Here is a 14594-nt window from a genome sequence, read left to right as displayed (position 1 = left end):
GGACAGCCAGTGAAAGACCTTTGCGTTAAACTCATTCAAAATGTTTTCTGCTGTGTGACGTTTCTCCAAGCCAAACATGGTTAGTGTTGCATGTTTCCGAGCAGCTTTAAAAACTTGGTCCGGGTCAACACCTGCGTTTAGCTTTGCTTTAACCCCTGAAAAAGAGACCCAGTGTGCAGTGATGCACATGTAATCAACGCCTGCGCCACTGGTCCATATGTCTGTTGTGAGATGTATAGTGTAAACAGTACTCTTCTGCAAAGCTGCCCCAATCACCTCCAGCACATCTTCATGTAGTGCTGGAACCGCAACTCTGGCAAAATAGAACCGGCTAGGAACCTTCCATTTAGGGCAGAGCGCTGCCACTAATTCTAGAAAACCAACCCCTTCTACAAAAGAAAAAGGGAGAAGGTCCAGAGCTAGCATTTTAGCCAGCTTAGTGTTATACAGACGCGTCATTGGGTGGTTGCGTTCATATGGCGCATCTGAAAAAAACATGTTTCTAATGTTGCCCTGGACCAAGCATTTACGGGATGATGATGATGATGACTTCTTTGACCCAGTTAGGCTCGCTGATGAACTTTTTCGCATTGGTGTCTCACTCTCTCCCACACTCTTAGTGTGGCTCACATGGGGTGTGCTGCTGACAGGGGTACTGGGTGTAAGTGAAGTGTTTGACAAGTCTTCTTCCTCCTCGTCATCATCAGATGAAACATCAACGTTTTCTTGACTTGCAATTCGGGCTTCCTTGATCTTCTTTAGGTGCGCAAACCATTTGACAGCGTGCTGTCTCCTAAGATGACCTCTCTGGCCTCCGGTACCATAGTTGGTACCAAACTTACCACGACTAACTGCAATCTTACAAATGCTACAAATGGCTAAGTTTTCCTTTTTTGGGCAAACACTAAAGAATTCCAAACTGGGGTATTGAAATGTCTGTGGGGGCCGGAGGAGGCGGCGATACTGGTGGTGGTGGTCATGCTGCTAATGCCAGATGAAGTGGAGGATGTGGATTGCCGAACTTTAGTACGTTGTGCACTTTCACCACCACTAATTGAGGTCGAGGTGGATGGAGGTCCCTTCTGGCGAGGAGGAAATATGGAAGCGGTACGTGTTGGTGTACTAGTTAACTCCAATGATTGTGGTGTTTCCATTGCCTCCTCGTCGACAACATCATCATCACGCTCAGCAGCTTCTCGGGCTAGGGTCAAAATGTATGTTTGCTGCATGCCCGCTGGGGCTGCAGTGACCTTTATGATGACTGGGTCGTCGTCGTGATAGTCTTCATCAGCAGCAGTATCCGCCACTTCTTGTTGAGCCTCATCACACTCCATAACTTTGAGACTTTGGACGAGCTTCCTTTTACGCTTAACTACCTTTGTCAGATCATGGTGTGCCTCACTCTCAGACGGCAGTGGTGCTGGTTCCCAATTTTGATCCGTATCATCAGAAGGAGGTGTGCTTGAAGAAGATGTAGACACCACCCTTGATCTCTTCCTTGCTAGGGGTGTGGAAGACAATGAATGATCATCAGGAGGAGTGGCTTCCTCAAATGATACCTCGCCTTGATTGTCGATTTCCTGATGTGCCCCTACTTTGGGAGGAACAACTATTGTGGGCACTTGTGACCCTCCATGCACCTCTGCTTGCGCATCTCCTTGCGCTGCCTCTCCTTCCACTTGTACTTGCGCTTGTACTTGCACATGTGGTTGTTGTTGCGGCTGTGGTTGTTCAACACTCGTCAGATGAGTTACAACAACCTGTGTTGATTGAGTGACATTGCTGCTACTTTCTTGCGATGAGCCAACATCACTGGTCGATGGTGATTGAACAACTAGACTAAGTGCCTCTGCAGCACTCAAGGGCTTGGACTTAAGTTGGCGTGGTAGAGGTGGTGGCACTGAGCCCAATGGAGCGGGGGTGCTGCTCCCAGCTTGGTCCCCTGCAGATCCCGCTGCTGCTGCAGGCGTACTTTTTTTTTACTCCCAAAAAATGTGGCGGGCGGCACACCAGTCTCCTTGGTAACTTGCTTCTTCTGCTCCTTACTGGCAACTTTCTTGCTAGAGGAGCTACGGGGAACTTTTTTTGGGGCCATCTTCTTCAGAGGTCAGAACAGCAGGCCGCAGTTACACGAGTTGCAGAGTTGTCTGTGGCCAGACGTGACGTCGCGTGACGTTATGCTGCACACACACACCGCTGCAGGACTTCTTCCTGGCACTGGTGGTTCTCTTGAGTCTTGTGCACCTAAAAGCAATGGAAGACAGAGGAACATCAGTTCAGTTATACACCCCAAAAAATCGAAAAACACAGAAAAATCAGCACAATCCCATGCCATCCATGATGTTTAAATTCAAGACACCCCACAGAAAGACTAGGCCCATTCACCGCTCACTACCCCTGGTGAAAAAGCCACAACAACAGCCCAAAACACGAAAATCACAGAAAAATCAGCAAAATCCCAAGCCCTCCATGATGTTTAAATTCAAGACACCCCACAGAAAGACTAGGCCCATGCACCACTCACTACCCCTGGTGAAAAGGCCACAACAACAGCCCAAAAAACGAAAATCACAGAAAAATCTGCACAATTCCAAGCCCTCCATGATGTTTAAATTCAAGACACCCCACAGAAAGACTAGGCCCATGCAACACTCACTACCCCTGGGCATAATGGTTGAAAACTAGGCAAAATGGTTGCAGGCCTAAGAACACTGCCTGCATTCAAAATGGCCACTTGCCTCCCAGCACATGGCCTGCCTGTACCAGCACTCAAAATGGCCCACACCCACATGGCCTGTCCCCATGAACACCCCAAAAAATTGAAAAACACAGAAAAATCAGCACAATCCCATGCCATCCATGCCCTCCATGATGTTTAAATTCAAGACACCCCACAGAAAGACTAGGCCCATGCAACACTCACTACCCCGGTCAAAAGGCCACAACAACAGCCCAAAAAAATCGAAAAACACAGAAAAATCAGCACAATCCCATGCCATCCATGCCCTCCATGATGTTTAAATTCAATACACCCCACAGAAAGACTAGGCCCATGCAACACTCACTACCCCTGGGCATAATGGTTGAAAACTAGGCAAAATGGTTGCAGGCCTAAGAACACTGCCTGCATTCAAAATGGCCACTTGCCTCCCAGCACATGGCCTGCCTGTACCAGCACTCAAAATGGCCCACACCCACATGGCCTGTCCCCATGAACACCCCAAAAAATTGAAAAACACAGAAAAATCAGCACAATCCCATGCCATCCATGCCCTCCATGATGTTTAAATTCAAGACACCCCACAGAAAGACTAGGCCCATGCAACACTCACTACCCCGGTCAAAAGGCCACAACAACAGCCCAAAAAAATCGAAAAACACAGAAAAATCAGCACAATCCCATGCCATCCATGCCCTCCATGATGTTTAAATTCAATACACCCCACAGAAAGACTAGGCCCATGCAACACTCACTACCCCTGGGCATAATGGTTGAAAACTAGGCAAAATGGTTGCAGGCATAAGAACACTGCCTGCATTCAAAATGGCCACTTGCCTCCCAGCACATGGCCTGCCTGTACCAGCACTCAAAATGGCCCACACCCACATGGCCTGTCCCCATGAACACCCCAAAAAATCGAAAAACACAGAAAAATCAGCACAATCCCATGCCATCCATGCCCTCCATGATGTTTAAATTCAAGACACCCCACAGAAAGACTAGGCCCATGCAACATTCACTACCCCTGGTCAAAAGGCCACAACAACAGCCCAAAAAATCGAAAAACACAGAAAAATCAGCACAATCCCATGCCATCCATGCCCTCCATGATGTTTAAATTCAAGACACCCCACAGAAAGACTAGGCCCATGCAACACTCACTACCCCTGGGCATAGTGGTTGAAAACTAGGCAAAATGGTTGCAGGCCTAAGAACACTGCCTGCATTCAAAATGGCCACTTGCCTCCCAGCACATGGCCTGCCTGTACCAGCACTCAAAATGGCCCCCACCCACATGGCCTGTCCCCATGAACACCCCAAAAAATCAAAAAACACAGAAGAATCAGCACAATCCCATGCCATCCATGCCATCCATGCCCTCCATGATGTTTAAATTCAAGACACCCCACAGAAAGACTAGGCCCATGCAACACTCACTACCCCTAGTCAAAAGGCCACAACAACAGCCCAAAAAATCGAAAAACACAGAAAAATCAGCACAATCCCATGCCATCCATGCCCTCCATGATGTTTAAATTCAATACACCCCACAGAAAGACTAGGCCCATGCAACACTCACTACCCCTGGGCATAATGGTTGAAAACTAGGCAAAATGGTTGCAGGCCTAAGAACACTGCCTGCATTCAAAATGGCCACTTGCCTCCCAGCACATGGCCTGCCTGTACCAGCACTCAAAATGGCCCACACCCACATGGCCTGTCCCCATGAACACCCCAAAAAATTGAAAAACACAGAAAAATCAGCACAATCCCATGCCATCCATGCCCTCCATGATGTTTAAATTCAAGACACCCCACAGAAAGACTAGGCCCATGCAACACTCACTACCCCGGTCAAAAGGCCACAACAACAGCCCAAAAAAATCGAAAAACACAGAAAAATCAGCACAATCCCATGCCATCCATGCCCTCCATGATGTTTAAATTCAATACACCCCACAGAAAGACTAGGCCCATGCAACACTCACTACCCCTGGGCATAATGGTTGAAAACTAGGCAAAATGGTTGCAGGCATAAGAACACTGCCTGCATTCAAAATGGCCACTTGCCTCCCAGCACATGGCCTGCCTGTACCAGCACTCAAAATGGCCCACACCCACATGGCCTGTCCCCATGAACACCCCAAAAAATCGAAAAACACAGAAAAATCAGCACAATCCCATGCCATCCATGCCCTCCATGATGTTTAAATTCAAGACACCCCACAGAAAGACTAGGCCCATGCAACATTCACTACCCCTGGTCAAAAGGCCACAACAACAGCCCAAAAAATCGAAAAACACAGAAAAATCAGCACAATCCCATGCCATCCATGCCCTCCATGATGTTTAAATTCAAGACACCCCACAGAAAGACTAGGCCCATGCAACACTCACTACCCCTGGGCATAGTGGTTGAAAACTAGGCAAAATGGTTGCAGGCCTAAGAACACTGCCTGCATTCAAAATGGCCACTTGCCTCCCAGCACATGGCCTGCCTGTACCAGCACTCAAAATGGCCCCCACCCACATGGCCTGTCCCCATGAACACCCCAAAAAATCAAAAAACACAGAAGAATCAGCACAATCCCATGCCATCCATGCCATCCATGCCCTCCATGATGTTTAAATTCAAGACACCCCACAGAAAGACTAGGCCCATGCAACACTCACTACCCCTAGTCAAAAGGCCACAACAACAGCCCAAAAAATCGAAAAACACAGAAAAATCAGCACAATCCCATGCCATCCATGCCCTCCATGATGTTTAAATTCAATACACCCCACAGAAAGACTAGGCCCATGCAACACTCACTACCCCTGGGCATAATGGTTGAAAACTAGGCAAAATAATTGCAGGCCTAAGAACACTGCCTGCATTCAAAATGGCCACTTGCCTCCCAGCACATGGCCTGCCTGTACCAGCACTCAAAATGGCCCCCACCCACATGGCCTGTCCCCATGAACACCCCAAAAAAACGAAAAACACAGAAAAATCAGCACAATATCATGCCATCCATGCCCTCCATGATGTTTAAATTCAAGACACCCCACAGAAAGACTAGGCCCATGCAACACTCACTACCCCTGGTCAAAAGGCCACAACAACAGCCCAAAAAATCGAAAAACACAGAATAATCAGCACAATCCCATGCCATCCATGCCCTCCATGATGTTTAAATTCCATACACCCCACAGAAAGACTAGGCCCATGCAACACTCACTACCCCTGGGCATAATGGTTGAAAACTAGGCAAAATAATTGCAGGCCTAAGAACACTGCCTGCATTCAAAATGGCCACTTGCCTCCCAGCACATGGCCTGCCTGTACCAGCACTCAAAATGGCCCCCACCCACATGGCCTGTCCCCATGAACACCCCAAAAAATTGAAAAACACAGAAAAATCAGCACAATCCCATGCCATCCATGCCCTCCATGATGTTTAAATTCAAGACACCCCACAGAAAGACTAGGCCCATGCAACACTCACTACCCCTGGTCAAAAGGCCACAACAACAGCCCAAAAAATCGAAAAACCCAGAAAAATCAGCACAATCCCATGCCATCCATGCCCTCCATGATGTTTAAATTCAAGACACCCCACAGAAAGACTAGGCCCATGCAACACTCACTACCCCTGGTCAAAAGGCCACAACAACAGCCCAAAATCAAAAAACACAGAAAAATCAGCACAATCCCACGCCATCCATGCCCTCCATGATATTTAATTTCAAGACACCCCACAGAAAGACTAGGCCCATGCACCACTCACTACCCCTGCTCAAAAGGCCCCAACAACAGCCCAAAAATCAAAAATGCCAAAATTGTAGTTGCAGCAACTGTAATGCCCCAAACAAACTTACTTGTGAAATTTCTAATCCAAAAGTGATCCAAAGAAAGTCAAAAAGGCCTCAAATCCAAATATCCAGCAGCATCCACAAAAAGTGATCCTTCCAGGTCAAGATCCGAATGAAAGTGACCAGCACATGAAGAAAGCACTGGGAGGAGCCTGCTGGACAGGAACAGGAAGTTGGAGACTGTGGGGCACTTCCTTCCTCCCACCCCCCCCAAAATGGACTCCTTGCAAAAAAAAGTGCAGACAAATGTCAACCTGAGGAGTTATTCTGATAAAAATCATCATTTTCAGAAGGTTTATGCTGCTTGCTGGTGGATTTCTTGTGCAGAATTGCTAATTTTGTAATTTCGCGAGTGCGAGATTGTTGCTGTCCGCCGCATCTACGTGTTCGCAATTGCCAACTCCCGCGATACGTGATCACGGCGTACTCGCGTTGACAAACTCTCGCTGTGTAAGGTGGCAAGCCGCGATGACGTAATCGCGGTCGCCAAACTCCCGCGGGATCCCGCAGCAAGATCCAAAATGGCGCAGCACTCGCAAAATATCAAGAAAAACAACTCGGCAAACGCTGAATGACGGTAAGTGAACGCCGCACGCCGCAAAATTGTATCACCAAGAAAAAAAAATCCGCTGTGTGCGAATTTGCGGATTTTGCGGGAAATTCGCGAATCTCGCGGATTGCGAATTTACCGAAAATCCGCAAAATCCGCGAGCGGAACGGATTTTCCGCCCATGCTTAGAAACAGTGCAGTACATGCACAAGTTTTCCAAAAAGTACAGACCGATTCCAAAAGGTCAGATCCTAAGCAGCGCTTGCACTCTGATTAGGCTCCACCTAAAAACACATGTGGATATGCCTGACATACTGGGTGACCATCCCCAGCTTGTCAGGAGCAATCGGCATGTGGCTACTGGCAATCCATTACATTATCAGTACAGGAATCCTATCAGCAAGAGCGATGGAATTATGATGTTCCCATCGAAAAACGGGCGTTTGTCGCTTGAGCAGAAGTTTATCCAGCATATCTGAATGAATGAATGAATGAATTTATTTATAAAGCGCTACGTTCACTCCAAGGAGCATCTTGGTGCGGTAAAACAGAGGATCAAAACAAAAACAGGAGTGAAATTGAGCATAAAAAGAAATCGACCGAGAGCTCCTATCTAGTGTCATATGAGGGAAAACAGTGTAGTGTCTGGGGCAACGAACATCCTAGTTTTTAGGAGCTACCCGAAGAGGCGTTCTGATTTTGCTAGTCTCAGCTCTAATGGTAGACTGTTCCAGGCTCTTGTTCCTAGAACCGCTAAGGTTTTGCCTCCTTCTGTTTTCGGTTTGTAGCTGGGAACAGCCAAATAGTTGCCCGATGAGGATCGCAGACGACGTTGTGTTATGTATGGCCAGATTCTGGACCTGAGATAAGTCGGACCTAATGATTTTGCTGCTTTGTAAATGATCGTTAGTACTTTAAACAGAATTCTTTTGTGAATCGGTAGCCAGTGTAGTCTTTGGAGTGCTTCTCTAGCGGAAGATCCTCTTGGTAACCTAAGTACCAGACTGGCTGCTGTGCTCTGTACTACCTGTAGCCTTTTTAACGTCAGTTTGTTTGCTCCTGCATGCAGGCTGTTGCAGTAGTCTAGTATTGAAAGAATTAAGGCCACTGCGACTGTTTTTCCAGAATTTAAGGGTAATAGGCCCAGAAACTTCCTCAGGATTTTAATAGTATGGAAGCACATGCCAGCCACTGTTAGTGCTTGGCTGTGAAATGATAGGGAATGGTCAAACTTGATCCCTAAGTTACGTGCAGTGTCTGCAGTATTTGGCGGTGGAACCATGTTTTCAGGCCACAATAGGCTAGGCGCAAAAAGGTTTGTTTTCTCAAAAAGCATAATTTCGTTTTGTTGGATGTTACTTTTTAGATGGTTAAGATTCATCCAATTCATGACAGCTGTCAGGCAGTGATAAAAATTTTCTTCAGATAATGAAGAGTTTTTATCAAGGGTAAGGATGATCTGCGTGTCGTCGGCATAAGTAATATCTTCTACATCAAATGAATCTATCAGGCCGAGTAGTGGGGTCATATAAAGGTTAAAAAGCGTTGGGCTCAGGGAAGAGCCTTGGGGGACCCCCGATAGAAGCTGTTTTTCTATGTACTTGTGTTGACCAAGGGTAACTATGTTGCGTCTATTTTCCAAACAAAGAGGAAAACCAGGCTAGTGCCTTATTAGTGACGCCACTAGTAAGAAGTCTGTTGAGTAAGATGGCGTGAGAGATCGTGTCAAAGGCGGCCGACAAATCCAACCGAACCAGTACTGCATCTTTGCCCTGATCTAAGGCAAGCTTTAATGTTTCTGTAGTGTGAAGCAGTACTGATTCTGTTGAATGGCCGGGTCTGAAACCTGATGGTTTTGGGTGCAGGATGCTTTCTTTTGACAGGAAGTCGTTGAGTTGTGAGTTAGCCAATTTTTCCACTAATTCACTCAACCAGGGTAACAATGAAATTGGTCTGAGATTGGTGAGTGTGGCCGAATCCATGGTTTTCTTTTTTTGGAGGGGTTTTACTGCCGCAATCTTCTAAGTGTCTGGTACATTGGCGGATTCAAATGATGAATTAATTATTTGGTTAATGGGTGGATTAATAATATCTACAAGTAACTGAAGTACTCTGGGAGGACAGGGATCGAAAAGGGAGCCTGATTTGCAGGCCAGAATAGCTTGTCTTGATTGATCAATGCTGACCTCTTGGAAGCAGGGGAATGTCCCTGTGGTCCTTAAGGGGGCAGGCTGATTCGTGTGGAGGCTGATCTCAGGGAAGTCCTTCCTTAAATCAATGATTTTATTTTCAAAATAGTCATCAATTTTTTCAAACAAGTCCTGTGAGGATATGATTTCTTGGTCAAGTATTTTGGGCTTAGTGTAAACTTGAACAATATTAAAAATGGTCTTTTGATTCTCTCCTGCTTGATTGATCTGATTGTAGTGGAATGTCTTTTTTTCCAATTTAATATTGAGATGGTACTGTCTAAGGGCTGTTTTAAAGGGGATCAGATCAACTGAGTCATAATTTCTCCTCCAAATTTTTCCCAGTTTCCTGCATTTACCCTGTAATTCCTTTAGTCGAGGGGAGAACCAGGGGGCTTGTTTTTTCTTATTAGACTGGGCTTTCTTGGTGCGAACAACTGGTGCTAAATTATCAGCCAGAGATGTCAGCCCCACATTAAATTTATAATTGTCAAGAGCTTGGGATGTTCCAGCATCCTATTCCGCTTTCGGGTCACCGTGGAATCTGGTAGACCTCGTAGATTCCCTGCATGAATCTTTTCCGGATTTATTTTAAATGGGCTAAATTTATGGTCTGACCAGGTAATGGTTGTGGGAGAGTCCACATATAGACTAGTCATATTGGTGCAGATGCTGTCAAGAGTATGTCCGGCGTGGGACCCTCAATCTTCTGTTTCAGAACCATGGTACTAATGATATCACATAAATGTCTGGAGTTGAAGGTGTCTTTGGCTTCTAGATGTATAATGAAATCTCCCAAAATGGTGAAGCTAGAATATCTCATCACTAGGGGGATAATACTGTCTCCTAGTGTATCGAGAAATTTGAGGGTAGAGCCTGGGGTCCGATAGAGGAGAACTCCCGTAAACGTAGAACTACTGTTTAATTGGAAGCAGAAAGAGTTCAATGGGGTTGATAGTAGTGAATTTCAGGTCCTGCTTATAGATTATAGCAAGGCCTCCTCCTCTTTGTCCCCTTCTATCCTGTCTAGTCAATGTGTAGCCTTGTGGGAGAGCTTGTACAATATCTGGATTTGAGCTCTCATTCATCCATGTTTCTGTGATAAACAGACAATCTAGCCCTCCTGTGTTCAAAAGGTCATAAATATAAAGTGCGTTTTTGCTTACAGATCTTTCATTTATTAGGCCACAATGTAAAGGTTTATTGTATGATTTCAGGGACATTCCTGATGCTTCTACTGGAGATTTCAAGGGTGTATCTACAACTACAGCAGGTTAGTGGGCCTTTCATAGCCTCGATGTGGAGCTGAACATTACATTTGGCCTCCTGACAGTTTAACTTAATTAACGCGCTGCTGGTGTATTGTATTCTTGGACAGAAACCGGCAGCCTCTCCGGCCTTGGCTGCAGTCCGGACGCGGACGGGAGCAGACGGGCTTGCCTTTGGCGCGCCAGCGGAGCGCCCACTGCGCGCGCCCGCTGCGCGTCCGGCGAGGCATGTGGTATTTATGCTAATCCGGAAGCCAACCACTAGAATTGCAACCTGCAGTGGCACCAGAAGTAGGTGGAAATGCCTTGTTTATGTGTGACAGCGTTTCTCCACTCAAACGGCCCAAGAAGGTCGCGGCAGACCGGAAACGCTGTCCACAAGTGCTGCGTGCAGTAGTGCAATCACGATAACCAGGAATCCAGGTATCTGTTTCCATAGTTGTAGGCTTTCCATAACACCCCCCATTATCTATACTACTATACTTACTGCAAGGTAAACTCGGGAACCACAGCGCCAATCCACACACCCAATACATTGTTGTAATCCTCAGGGTGTGCAGATGGAAATAGGCTATAGAAAATAAAAAAAAACGTACATTTAAAAATATAACTTTAAAAAAAAAGTAGTGCCCTGAAAGTAGCGCCGGTCGCAGCGCTGACGGTCACGACGTAGCGCTGGCCGCAACGTACATGATGATGAGGAGGAGCGGCGGTGAAGTGAGGAGCTCGGGGAGGAGCGGCGGCTCAGGTAAGGCTCTGGGACACGGGACGGGAGGGATCCGGTGCGGGAGGTTGGCCCTGAACAACTGCGGTAAGGCTCAGGGTCTGGGGGCAGCATTTCAGGCTTGCGTGCACTCCCGCCCCGGCCCCCGCCCGCCACGACATTGTCCGGGACACAGACAATGTAGTGGCGGGCGGGGGCGGGGGCTGGGGCGGGGGCCGGGGCGGGGGTGCATGCAAGCCTGAAATGTTGCCCCCAGGCCCCTTCTGCCCCGGGCAACGCTGGGACGGGCTGCTAGTTAAATACATTTTTGATAGTGCAGGAATCATATCAGCAAGAGTAATGGAATTGTGTGGTTCTTACCGCAATCTCACCTAAAACCAATTCTGGATTCCCCTGTGTGGCTGCCTGGGAGAGCTTGTGTGATATGATATATCTTTTGTTATGCATGAAACCTCCCAAAGGTGATATAGCTCTTATTGCTACCTCTTCCAAGAGCATCATGCCTTTTGTAATGGATGACCAAGAAAGGTCTCCAGAGTGTTGAGGTACAAGCCAAGAATATGTCTGAATAAAAACTGTGATTTCTAGTTTCTAAAAATATCTGTGGATGACTGAATGGAATCCAAATTTCCAGAACATTATTAGAGCACCAAAAATATCAAACTTATAGTTTGAGCTTTCATTGTTTTGTATATGTCTCAATACATTTTCATGTCACTTTATCTTTGGTTGTGTGTGACCTGTTATTGCGTGGGTGTGTATATTTGTCTTTATATTTATAGAAGTTTTGTTATGAGTGTCCTGTGAAAATGTGTGTGGACTAACGGATATATATGTGGGGATGTATAACACTCTGTACGGTTTTGGCAGTCTGTGTGTGTGAATGCCCTACATACATTTACATTTGTGTAGGCAGACAGTCCACATGTAGATTTCTTGGTGTGCATATACATTATCAAAGCTTATCGGTCATTGCGTGGACTTGTATTGTTATGATTTTATATTATTGAATGAGTGTGGGGATCAGGGTGTTAAATTTTATATAACCATGCAGCATACACAGACATAAACGGATCATCATAACACAAGCACAGCTGGATTGGGATACGTTTGTATCGGTGGGTGGTATCAAAATCTTAGCTGTCAAGTGTTCCCAATCACCTGCTATGACAATTGTGTTTAACTTGTATGTCATGATCTAAGGCCTCATAATCTCTTTCCCGTTCCATTGGCTGAAATGATTACTCAATTGGGCATCATTTACAATATAATTGTCCTTGGGACTTCACAAATTGGAACATGAGTTTCCCCCCTCAGGCCTCCCCAATCTCTTAGCTAAAATAAACTTTCTGGATCTAATTCAGTGAGTGAGTAGCTAACAGATCACAATTTAGATTTAATTGTTCTTTCCCCCAAATTGGTTTGGGCCAGAAGGATTTGTCCTTTAATTCGTTCTCACTATGTTAAACATGTTTTCATCATGAACACTGGCTTGAGGGAGCATAGCTATTATACAGAGTCTAAAATTATGGCCTGAACTTGGTCAGTGACTCCGCATTTGGTTCTGCCTTGCCTGAATCTGTCCGTTAATGACTCCTGTAAGAAATTGGGTTTTGGGTTGAGGGGGGTGAAAACCCTTCTCAAGCAACAACCACAATTCTTGTCAGGGTGAGCCACAACAGGCACTAAATAACCTGTGTTTAACCCTCTAGTAGCTTGGCACAAAAGCAGTCAGGCTTAACTTAGAGGCACTATGTTAAGCAGTAGCAGCTCCTCGATGGAGTGCTGTGGGGCGGCAGGTAGGGGAGGGGCAGGGTGGGGAAGGGTAGTAAACTCCGGCATACGGTCGAACGGAGGTAAGTAAAGAAAGAAAGAAATAAAACAAATTACTTTGCTCGCTGCATCGTCAATTGGCAATGCAGCGTGCGCAATGTAATTTGTTTTATTTATTTATTTATTTACTTACCTCCGTTCGGCTGTATGCCGGAGTTTACTTACCCCCACCCTGCCCTCCCCCGCCCGGCCCTCCGCCCCGCAGCACTCCCTTGAGGAGCCGCTAATGGTGTTAAGTATTTATAAAGCACACAAACAGAAATAAAGTAAAAGCACAATACAAGAAACTCCCACATCAATTTAGAAGAATAGAGAATATTTTGTTAAATATAATGATTGCAGAACGACATAAATCCAATCAATAGAACTAAAGATATTCAATGTTAATGTTTCAGGTAAATATAGCGTCTACAAGACAAAGTGCCACTTGCAGACACCTAGTCGTACTAGCCCAGGGGAAAGTCACAAGTTCAGGCCGATCCCGATGGAGTGCAGGTCGGGTACAGGGATACAGGGAACAGGTTAGTACAACTAAAAATGTTACCTTCTCAAATTCTGGTGCAACGAGTTTAGATCACAGTAGAGGAGGCTTCGAGGTGCAGGGAGAGTGTCTCAGGTGATCGTTGCTGTAGTGCAAAGAGCCTACCTGGTGTAACGGATGATTATCACTGTAACTTGAAGATCTGGTTCGCTGTTGCAGACAGTCATTGCTGGAGCTTTGTACTGGTGGTCACTGTGGGCTGCAGTGGCTGTAATGTGAAGTGCAGCTCCCACATTGCCAGTCATTGCTGGCGGCCACTGTAGCTTAAAGAGTCAGGTTCACCAGAGCTTCATGTCAATGCGGGTTGGAGAGTCTCGGCCAACCGGATCCATTTGCAATAGCAAACAGCCCAAAATTTCAGCATTTCATCTTTCCTCACAGAGGAGTGCATTCTGCCGCCAGCCAAGGGTCCGGGGCCAAGGGAGGCACCTCATGGAAATCAAGGACTCACTGTTGCAGATGCCAGCAGGTCCAGTTGCAGGTCCAGGTGGGTCCAGTTGAAGGAGGCCAGCTGGGCAATTGTAAGGAGGCCTCTGGAGCTGAAAATAGGAGGGCCGCCAACTGAGCCTTGGAATCACTCTGGGGACCTGGGGACAAAGAGATGGTCCGTTCTCCTTCAGCAAAATAGCTCTCAAGTAGCAAAGCAGTCCTCTGGGGGTCAAGTCAGGCCTCTAGCAGGAGGGCTTTCCTCTGGGGTCCAGAAACCCTCTAGCAGCTCGGCAGTCCTCTGGGGAATGGGTGGTCCAATATTTTTGGCTGGTGCCAGCCTTTGAAGTGGTTGTGACATCCCGGCTACCTCCACATCTGGTTCTGGAAGGTTGGTTCCTTTCCCTGCCAAGGCTCCAAGGAGTCTGGGGTGACAAAAGACTAGTGTCAGGTCCCTTTGTGTGTGTGCTGGAGACAGCCCCT

The sequence above is a fragment of the Lissotriton vulgaris genome, chromosome 5 (assembly GCF_964263255.1).
Source record: "Lissotriton vulgaris chromosome 5, aLisVul1.2, whole genome shotgun sequence".
Classification (NCBI taxonomy): Eukaryota; Metazoa; Chordata; class Amphibia; order Caudata; family Salamandridae; genus Lissotriton; species Lissotriton vulgaris.
The sequence above is the reverse complement of the archived record's forward strand: the minus strand, read 5'-3'. Positions refer to the sequence as shown.